This window comes from Phalaenopsis equestris, unplaced genomic scaffold (genome assembly GCF_001263595.1).
Source record: "Phalaenopsis equestris unplaced genomic scaffold, ASM126359v1 Scaffold001027, whole genome shotgun sequence".
NCBI classification, from domain to species: Eukaryota; Viridiplantae; Streptophyta; class Magnoliopsida; order Asparagales; family Orchidaceae; genus Phalaenopsis; species Phalaenopsis equestris.
The window spans coordinates 88,710-100,514 of NW_018165466.1; positions in this window are offsets into that span (position 1 = coordinate 88,710).

An 11,805-nucleotide genomic window follows, 5' to 3' on the forward strand; every position below is an offset into this window, starting at 1 on the left:
AATCGGATAACAAATCAGGTATCGGGACAGATCACGGAGGTCTTTGATCCCGATAATTTTTATATGTTAGTATTTATGAAGTTGACACCACTACTTGAATATTTTAATCCCCGATAATGGCGCCAAAAACTTGATCATAAGAAAAGTAAGATTTTAATTATATTTGTAGGGATTCTACACAAGTGTAAATATCATTATCAAGTAATATAGGGCTTTCTAATTAAGCCCCGGATATCGATCCCACGGAGATCGAGGTTAATCACGGCAGCTTTAAAGAGAAGTTCTAGTTTAAAATAACACGCCCTAGCTTGGAAGGTCAATAAAGGTTTGGTTTTGATTATATCCTACAATTATCTATCCTACAATTATCACTACAAATTATCACTACAATACTACTTCTACTTCTAAACTAAAATACTTGGTGAAAATCAGAAAGTAGGGTTTAATATATTAAAAGTATTCTTCGTCATGCAATAATATTAGTGATATGTAAAAGTAAAACAAGTTGTGAGAGAGATTGTGACAAATAGGAGCAATTATATTCTTTACCCTTACTAGAGATGCTATAAAGAACATTGGTTAATCTAAAATTTTAATAGTTTTAAAGACGAGCTAAACAGGGAAGATACTAGCTCTTACTCTAGAGTTTCCTCTTATCACTCCACCTGGAGGCTAATATCTTGCATCAAAACCTAAAACAATAGACCAAATTAGGGGGCTTTAACATGTCACTCTAAAGTCCTTTAATTCTACACACATTAAAGGTTATTTCTTATGAGGCATCTCTATTTATTTGCACTCAACCATATAGATTATATTCTCACCCAATAAATTGAATGTGACTCTTACTTGTTGTAGTTGATTGAGACAATACCATCCTATTGAGACAACACTATTCTGGATCTTACATGCTCTCACAACAGATTTTAACATGCAAGTTGATCAAGTTTACATATAAATGAAGAACAAAGTAAAATCAATATAATATATTCTCACTCTATTCAATTCTATATCCTACGCATGCATACTAATTCATTACAAGAGAGAAAAATTAGGAAAACTGTTCACTACACATGGAGAAACAACAAGAACTTTTTATTGAACAAGACTTTAAAACAATGCAAACAAAGTACTAGATTCAAATCAAAATACAATGAAAATATCTTATCTCTGATAGAAATCAAACTCTCCTTGTATAGCAAAAGCAATCTCCTTACAATTCTCTCCAAGAACAAAGTGAAAAGAAAAGAAGAAATATTTCACTCTCTCTTTCTCTCTCACCTTGCCGCCCCAGTTGGAGCTCACGCCCAAGCCTTCTTCCTCTTCTCCATGCCTTCTTCTCCTCTTCTAATTAATTCAAGAGTCTAAGAGTTCTTTTAAAAGTATTTACAAGCCTTATTTATAATTTCCCAAAATTCCCAAAAGATTCTTAAGAAAAGATTCTTAAGTGTCTCTTCAAAACTGCCCATATTCATTGAATCTTCCAAATGGTGTCTAAAGTGACTTTTCATAACTCCATATAACCACCCATAATTCTTCTAGAAAGTCTCTTTTATCATTTCGAACAAATTCCCCAAGAGATGCATGAAACAACGCTTAAAAAATAGTCCAAATCTGATGTATATTCTAGAAGATATCTTGAAAACTGTATTTGGCGCCTAAGTGCCATTTTTGGGCGCTTAAGCGCCCTCCTCTCTGTCTGGGTGGCTCCTGAGCACCATTTTTGGCGCTTAAGCGCCGAACACAAGCACTTAAGTTTCCGATTTAGGTCCTTATGGCTACGGTGTGCCCCGATTCGACCCGATTTGCTCTGATTTGCTCCGTTTTGGTCCATTTTTGTTCATTTTGCTCCACTCACTCTAAATTCTTCAGTTTGATGTACCTACAACCAAAAATACAAGAGAACATATCTTTAAAGTGCAATATCATTATAAAATGATGCATGAAAAATAATACATTTTTAGGTGTATCAGTCTCCAAAGCTCTCAAGGCTATAAGAGGGTAGCGCACTTCTCGCGGGTAGGACCCACCTACAAAATTAATTAACAAGCTAATCATTGGAAGAAAGAATCTAGAAAAAACCCGAATAGAGTTATTCAAAGGACTCCAGAAGATTCCATGATATTTTAGAAAAAGTAAGAAAGAAGAAAAATATTTTAAGGAATTCTAGAAGGGTCCACATATTTTCAGAAATATGTTGAAAGAACTATATATAAAGAATAATGTATAACCATCTTGAAATTAGTATATTCTAATATAATATAGAAACTTCCCTTATGCTTTTTTATGTTTACAAGTCCAACCATTATGACAATTAAGCTGATTTAATGCTAAGAAGAGCGTTGAAGCCGCGCGGGTGACTTAAGGTAAGTTGGTCCATAACATAAGGCTTAAGATTTCTCTATCATTACAATTTTTTTAGTACACAGTGATATTATACTAAACATTTAATTATAACTTCACAATATTTAAAAAAATCAGATTTCTATGGAAAAAATAGTTATTATTATTTTTAAATATTAATAAATATATTTTTTCCCATTGAATATTTGAAACTATTTATTAAAATTCCTTATAAAAAAATGACTTATAAAAACATTTATAAAAATTCTAACATTTTCTAGGGACATGTACATACATACCACAAGTTTATTATTATTTTAATTTTAAAAAAGTGAAATATATTTTTTTGATTCATAGATAAATTGACATATGTATATTAAAATTTAAATATTAGATATGCAAGAAGATAAGAATTGAAGAGTAGAATTCATGTAAATCTCTTAAAATAATTATTCAACGTTAGTTGTACTGCCCAAGGACAGAATCACATAGCTCGGTGTGAACATCTCGTCTACTCGTCTGTATCGTATATGGTCTAAAGGAGATGTGCCGGCATTCCGAAGCGTCAATTGCTTTTCCTTTCCGAACACGCCCAACAATATGAGCTGTTAGAGGAAATCAAATGGCCAACCCTCTCCCCTTTTAACGCAACCGAGCTGCTTTTATTCGTTGCGTTTGCGTCCTCGCACAGGTTGCAGAAGAATTTTGCTTCCTTTCTCGAGAAAAGTCATTCAGTTTGACCAAACAAAAAGCTGCAGCATCTTTCTCCAACTTTTGAAATTTTCTTTTTGTTTATATATATATATATATATACATATACATATATATCATCCATATTATTATGTCAAATTAACTAAAATAAAAATTTTAAAAGTATAATTAAGTCTTACAAAACTAGTTGAAAGGTTAAATAACCGCAATCTCAATGAAACAAATTTGAGAATGTAAGATACATCAATTTTGATATCCTTAAAATACTATGATACTAAAAGAATGGATAATCAAGGGGATTAAGGCCCCCTTAATTTAGAATTTAAATGATCATAATGATCTTTGAAAACTTCATCAATTGCCCTACTTCTACATATTCAAAAGAGGGACAGGTGTTCCCAAGGAGGATTTCAAGAGAGAGAATTATTTGAGCTAAAGAGTTTCAAAGCTCTTATTATAGGAAAGCTGTGAATTTATGTTAGAATTAGCGTCAGACTTATTTTTGATGCAAAATTAGCAATCGATTAGTGTCGGTTTATCATCGTCGCATGGTTCCGCTTTCAAAAAATCAACGCAGAAAAGTTGTGTCCAATGGTTGGCTTATTGCAAACGTCATAGCATTGGGTTAGTATTGGTCATGGCCAACGCTAGTCTCACTTCATGCCACTGTCAGCATTTTTAATAGCCACTGTAGTCAATGGCCAATATCGCAACTATCAATGTTGTTCTCCTTGTTATCATCATCTTCAAAGCTTACCATTATTCTTGATGTCAATGTCATCTATCTTCACTAATAGTAACACTCATCATCTTTCCTGACATAAGTGTAATGTCAATAAGACCATTGTCTATCATAACCAATAAGATTGATGTTCACTATCACCAATAATGTTGACAGACGTTAAAACACACCATAAAAATTAATATTAATATCCATTTTCTCTACCAATACCAATGCCAATTATCATCAAGAAAGGTCACGCTCATTATCGCCACCAAGTATGATCTGATGTTCAGTAACACTATGAAAATCAACACCCATTATTGTTATTAAGAGGTTAATGCTCATCGTCTTGGTCAGTAGTCTCCTCTTTTGAAAAGGAAAAAATTGAGTAAACCATAAATTGCCTCTTCATGATTGCCCTAACAACATAAAGCTTAGTAGTCTTCACCATAAAAGTTATTCTCTATAGTTCATATCTATTATATTGTATTTAATTTTTTCAGTTGTAAAGAAGTTCATTCTTTACAATATATGACTCATATTAGTGAAATCAATTCAATTAGATCAAGTCTTATAATTTTTTTCTTCTTGAATTTTTTTTATTTGAAATATTTAATGTCAATAATAGCTCCAACACTAAATATTAATCAATTCAATTTGGCCTAGTCCAAAAAGTTTTTATCTTTTGGAATTTTTTATTTGAAAAATCTCATATTAGTACTAAGTGCAACACTAACTATTATTCCTCAAAAGAAATTTTATATAACCGTCCTAAACATGGTTATAATCAAACAGATTCTTTCACCAATTGTTTTCTTGATGTATTAATTCTATGAGAAGGAAATCAAGACTAAATGAAACCATTCTTGCCTCCTAAAAATTAGTTACATGTCAATGTCCTGTACAAGGATTTAGTCAAGCAACACTTTTTGTTGCACCAAATGATGATGTATCAATACCATTGGAAGTAAATTAAGGTTGGGGCAAACCTTAGTTGCAACATCAAAAGAATATTAACATCAACATTCCAAATATGATTGTTTACACAATCCTTCCTTAAACCACCCCCTCCATTGGGTATTTTTGGAATTTTAAACATGGGCATTAAAGCTTTTAATTAAAAATCCCAAAAAAATAAAAAAATTATGGAGTCCAACCCAATTAGAATCATCAACTGTGTATTTTAAGATACAAAAATTGAATCTTCTCTCTAAGTGAAGAATAAGAGGTTATAAAATTTTGACTGGCCTATAAAGATCAGGCATTAATAGTGATATAGTTGTTGTTGAACTACAACAACCACTGTGGGTGGTCGAAGACAATCGCTGACGGTCAATGCCACTTGCTGTGATTTTAAACAAAATGTAAACTTAGCTCTTACTTTTCTCTTTCCCCTCCCATGTTAAAACTACGATTTGATTTATAAAGTCTTAAAATGAGTCTTTTTTCTTCTAAATTTAGCAAAAATCTCAAAACTCTATATCATATGGTATGTGTTTAATATTTTAACATTAAGTACCTTGATAACGTAAGAATTGAGTGATATTAGACTAATTGAATTCATATTACCAAGATATTTGATTTGATTATAAGAATTTTAAATTTAAAGATGACTTCATTTTCGTGGTTAAGGTTGTAAAACTTTTAATTATACCTCAAGTGCTAGATTCGAGCTCATTTGGGTTTAGACTCAGTTATTTTTTGTGTTGTTGGGTTTAGAATGTCAAGGTATTCAATTTGACTAGAAAGTTACTAAAATTGGAACTCAAAATATCTTAAATTCTTATTGAATTTACATCAAGATTCATGTCTAATCAAACAGATTTTTATGACATCTGAGAACAACCCTAATTACAGCCTCAAAAAAGATGTTTTTGCCAACATCCCATGCATGGTTATGGCTTAAAAATTTGTAACCTCTACCACTAGTTAATGAATCAATTCTCTGGCATAGAAGGAAAATTATAGCACCTTTTTTTTTAATAATAAAGTATATTATATAGTGTGTGATACATTCATGCATTCAATAAAAGAATAAAATTGAGCAAAAGACATTAAGAATAAAGGTGTGGTAATATGAACAAACTGCTTTAAGGTTATGTGTCTTGGATAGAGGAGAAAATCTCCTTAAAAACTTTAAAGTTGAGCTCATGTATGCATGAAAAGGCTTCATTCAGCCAAAATTTTCTTAATACTAAAAAAAATGTCTAATTATATTTTCATCACAATAATCTTCAAATATTTTAGCCTCAAATTCACCTTCAGTTTATATTTGAATCATGTAAATTAAGTGTCACTGTTCTTATTTATGTATTTTGTAAACTTCTTTAATTATCTAAATATACTGTGTCATTTTGCTAAAATAATCACATGTATATTTTGTTATTGTCTTGGTTCACTAGTACTAACATGAAGTCATTCATACAAAAGAAAACTCTTTTATTAACTTTAGAAGTCAAATATTTCGTACTCCTTGTTCATTAAATCTTAAATGCACTTGAAAATGTGCGAGTATGCATGAACTCATAACTTGTAGTATTCCGTGGCATAAGTAGAATAAGAATATAACAATTAAATGATTTGTACTCAATGTTTCCACATTAATGGCTTCAAATATCAGTGCTAGCACAAGAAAATCTTGTTTGGTGGTGGTATTAATATGTTTGTAAATAATGCACATCATTTGTAATATACTTTCTTATATGGCATATGTGTTAGCAAGCAATTTTGACATAACAATTTTAAGTTACTTGTCAACAAAATAAAAACAAAAAATTCTCTTTCTAAGTTTGAAATGAGTGAAGAACAACATATAAAATTAAGATTTTTTATTTTTGATAAATTTACCTACATACCACACAATTCTTGTGCATTTGCATATCTAACACCTAAAATTCTTATTTATACTTACAACAACTTGACATTAAACATTTATGGATGAAAAAATATGTCTCTTTTAAACGGTTATTGATAGTAATATATATATATATATATTGGTGTCAAAGACCCGAATGTTATGTATGTAAAATTTAAAACTTACGAACTAGACGTACAAACATATAAAATTTGTGTGATATTTTTGTAAATGCTCTTTTATTTTTATTATTATCTCATTCAAATTTTAAACCACTTTATGTATTTGGAAGGTAAATATGCCAAAACTGGATTCTATGCTAAAATTTTGACAAATAGCTGGCACCCGCTATGATAAGCATCAAATTTGTGTCACTCTCTGGACTATTCTCTCATTCATGCAACCAACCCAAAAATTCAAATCTTTATCATTCAATTTGCATAAAAACAGCCAAAAACCCTCCATCAAGATACACTCGCTAGCTTCCAATAGACAACATTTAATATTCGAAATGCATCAAATCTTGCCTCGACACCAAAATATCTAACAGCCCATCTCATAATATGATTTAATATCACAGAAGCTGGACTAAAATACAGCAGGAAATGAAAGCAAACTATATGTTTGTGGCTTTATAGAACGGCCAAAATAAATAAATTTTGGGGGTTTTTTACAAAGATCCCATACAATTCTTATATATTTACATATCCAGCATGTGAATTTGTTGATAGCTATGATATAGCTTCATCAACCCTGAACTAAGTTCTTATTTCGAAGGAAAAGTGAAAGGATAATTTGTCTATGGCTTATTGAGTAGCTTGTGTTCAATTTGTTCGTTACGTAAATAAGTAGAGAACGAACAAATTTTTTAAGCTTATATTATAAATGAGCCAAACACAAATGGTCAATTGAATTATAGAAATAGTATATTATTTATAATATATATATATATATAACTTCATAGAAATAGTATATTATTTATAATATATATATATAACTTTAAATCATAAAAGCTTGTGGGTTATGCACCATCTCTTCATAAAATTGGTGCATATTTGAATTTAACACCGTACATCTATTTTTTTAATTAATTTTAATGTGAGTCAAGTCTGAGCTCGCTTAAGTTAGGCTCAATTACCGCCTTATTTTTATGTGTATGCTGATAACATCAAAGTGTTATGAATATAAAAAAAAATATTAGTTTTAGTTATATAAATTCACAAAAATTACGTGACATTCATGTAAATGTTCCATAAATTTTATATATTCTTACTTTATATCGGGAGAGAGCAATAGGAGAGCGACTTGAAGGTGGCCGGGCCCGGCGGTCTCCTCTGTAGTCTTTGATGAGAACAACATTTTTGGTGCCGTTCAGGCAATATTTTAAATCAAAGTTGATGTTACGTATTGGAGTATTGGAGTTTCTTATTACAATTATTATAGGTTACTTTCAATGACGTTTATATTTTTAATCTACGTTTAATACATAAGTTTTTAATTAAGGATTAATAGAAACAGGGGGTTCATTAAAAATCAAATTAAATCAGCAATTCAAATGCCAGCGCAGACTAATCCTTTCCATGCTTGGAAATGCTTGTTGATTGTCCAACAAAACCTATCCCAACCCTAATATAATATTGGCATGTAGGGAGACTATTCATTGACAATAATTTCATGCTCATCAGATTCAACACCATCATTATCAAAGCAAAATGAACAAACCTAAAATCATAAAATATCTCATGATTTCATTATCAAAATCTTTGAATATAAAGTAACAACAGCCAACATAGCTAACATCACCAAACTGACTTTCTAACAACTAACATCCATGTTCAAATCACCTTCCCTGTTTCCAAATAGTCTTGCAAATAAAAATTTTAAAAAAAGATTGACATAAATACCGCTCATTCCTTTGTATTTACATTTCAAACGGCTAGACGTCAATTTTTTACATATAGATATCATCTTACTTATACATGAAGATATATTTGAATGATATAAATGTAAAAAAAAAGCAAGATTTAGATGTTAGATATGTAAATTCGTAGGAATTGAGTGGTACGGACGTAAATGCCTCAAAAAATCATCCTAAGAAAAAACACCCCTAACCATGATCCCCTGTCAGAATCACTAAATTAAAATTTTGTAATTAAACAACTTCAGGAAAAAGATAATAATGCTATTTCTTAGTTGATGATTCACAATGTAGACTGCAGCCTCAAAGCAAAAACAGAAAAGATGCCACCAGCTCATGGTAACATTTGCACCAAACCCCAACTTTATAACCAAATTGCACTATCAAATTTCTCTTATTACTTGTTATTAATTTTTATGCTCATAAATTAAATTAATTAAGTAAATTAAGAAGGAAAATTTAAATCAAATATAATTTTACTAGTCAAAAAAATTATGAATGATTTTACATAAATACAACTTTAATTCTTTTGTCTTTACATATCTAGCTTCTAAAATTTTAATTTTTACATATATGCCGCTTTATTTATGCAGGAAAAAGATGTGTTTGGCTTTCCGAAAACTAAAATGGTCCTTTCTGGGAAGAAAATAAAGTTTAGGTGTTTGATATTTAAATGCATAAGAATTGAGTGGTATGTATGTAAATGTCTAAAAAATAAGTAGCACTACTGCAAATATTTCAAAAAAAAATTTTAATTTTTTTTATAGTTGGATAAGGCTTAAAGGCACCAATTTACATATTTATGATTAAAATGTCAAAATGGGATGCTACATTTTGAGCATCTCATATTTGACATGTGATATATTTTTCTTTTATTTGTTTTATAATTATTTCTCCTAAAAATGGGATGCTTTGTGTGTTCATTTTTAAAACTTCTTAATCAAGCACTTTGATTTGATAGATTTTTCAAAAGCTTATAATCACTTATGACCATAATTGCTTTAAAAACGAATGTACACGAAGGTAGTCATAAATGTTCTTACTTGCTTTTATTAAGTATTAATTCATTAATTGTGTGGGCTTTTGTTAAGTTCTTACTAACCTTATGAATTGTAAGATTTGTGTTTAAATAGGTTCACAATCATAAAACAAGTAAGAGGTATCAATACATTTAAATTATATTTACATATGTACCACTCAATTCCTATGTATTTACATATCTAAAACATAAATTTTAATTTTCACATACATGTTCATCTTACCTATGCATGAAAAAGTGTATTATTTTAAAAGTTAGAAGTATTTTTAATGTGATATGAATATCATTTTTACTAAACTTTTTCAAGTTAAATGCACGTTTTCATCCAATGATTTGTAACTCAAAGGAATTACAAATGTAAATTTCAAATTTTAGGTGTTAGAATTGTAAATTCATAAGAATTGTGTGTACGTATGTAAACTTCCTATACACCTTTTAAAGCAATAGGAAATAGGAAAGGTGGTATGTATGTAAAAATTGAAGTTTAGGTTTTAGATGTGTAAATACATAAGAATTGGGTGGTATGCATGTAAATCTTTCTTTTTTATTTAGTTGCAAGGATTAAATAGTTTTTATTACAGTTTTGGCTTTAAATGCAGCTTTCATCACTGTTTTGGTGAGGCAGTTTTTTTTTTTATATATATAATGTTATAATAATCCTCAACAATTTTATTGCATTTTAATACAATACATTACTTTTGCATTCTATTTATTTTGCAATGTATTATATTTATAACAAACCGAGCAAATTTGAAAGACTAAACTCTAAACAAGCATCTTAACACATTATGCATATGAGTTTATGCCTTTACTAATAAATTGTAATATAATCCCTTATAATCACACATGTTGTATCTTAACTTGAGAGCAAAAAATGCCTTCTTCACAAATTTCTTCGCAGTTTTTCTGTTCACAAATAATGAAACAAAAATTAAAAAAAATGACAATTCTGTAATATTAATGAAATGCAAAACTATTAGGATTACATCTTATAATCATATAATGTATCCATTCAATTTCTAAGATTTTAATCTACGTTTAATACATAAGTTTTTAATTAAGGATTAATAGAAACAGGGGGTTCATTAAAAATCAAATTAAATCAGCAATTCAAATGCCAGCGCAGACTAATCCTTTCCATGCTTGGAAATGCTTGTTGATTGTCCAACAAAACCTATCCCAACCCTAATATAATATTGGCATGTAGGGAGACTATTCATTGACAATAATTTCATGCTCATCAGATTCAACACCATCATTATCAAAGCAAAATGAACAAACCTAAAATCATAAAATATCTCATGATTTCATTATCAAAATCTTTGAATATAAAGTAACAACAGCCAACATAGCTAACATCACCAAACTGACTTTCTAACAACTAACATCCATGTCCAAATCACCTTCCTTATTTCCAAATAGTCTTGCAAATAAAAATTTTAAAAAAAGATTGACATAAATACCGCTCATTCCTTTGTATTTACATTTCAAACGGCTAGACGTCAATTTTTTACATATAGATATCATCTTACTTATACATGAAGATATATTTGAATGATATAAATGTAAAAAAAGCAAGATTTAGATGTTAGATATGTAAATTCGTAGGAATTGAGTGGTACGGACGTAAATGCCTCAAAAAATCATCCTAAGAAAAAACACCCCTAACCATGATCCCCTGTCAGAATCACTAAATTAAAATTTTGTAATTAAACAACTTCAGGAAAAAGATAATAATGCTATTTCTTAGTTGATGATTCACAATGTAGACTGCAGCCTCAAAGCAAAAACAGAAAAGATGCCACCAGCTCATGGTAACATTTGCACCAAACCCCAACTTTATAACCAAATTGCACTATCAAATTTCTCTTATTACTTGTTATTAATTTTTATGCTCATAAATTAAATTAATTAAGTAAATTAAGAAGGAAAATTTAAATCAAATATAATTTTACTAGTCAAAAAAATTATGAATGATTTTACATAAATACAACTTTAATTCTTTTGTCTTTACATATCTAGCTTCTAAAATTTTAATTTTTACATATATGCCGCTTTATTTATGCAGGAAAAAGATGTGTTTGGCTTTCCGAAAACTAAAATGGTCCTTTCTGGGAAGAAAATAAAGTTTAGGTGTTTGATATTTAAATGCATAAGAATTGAGTGGTATGTATGTAAATGTCTAAAAAATAAGTAGCACTACTGCAAATATTTCA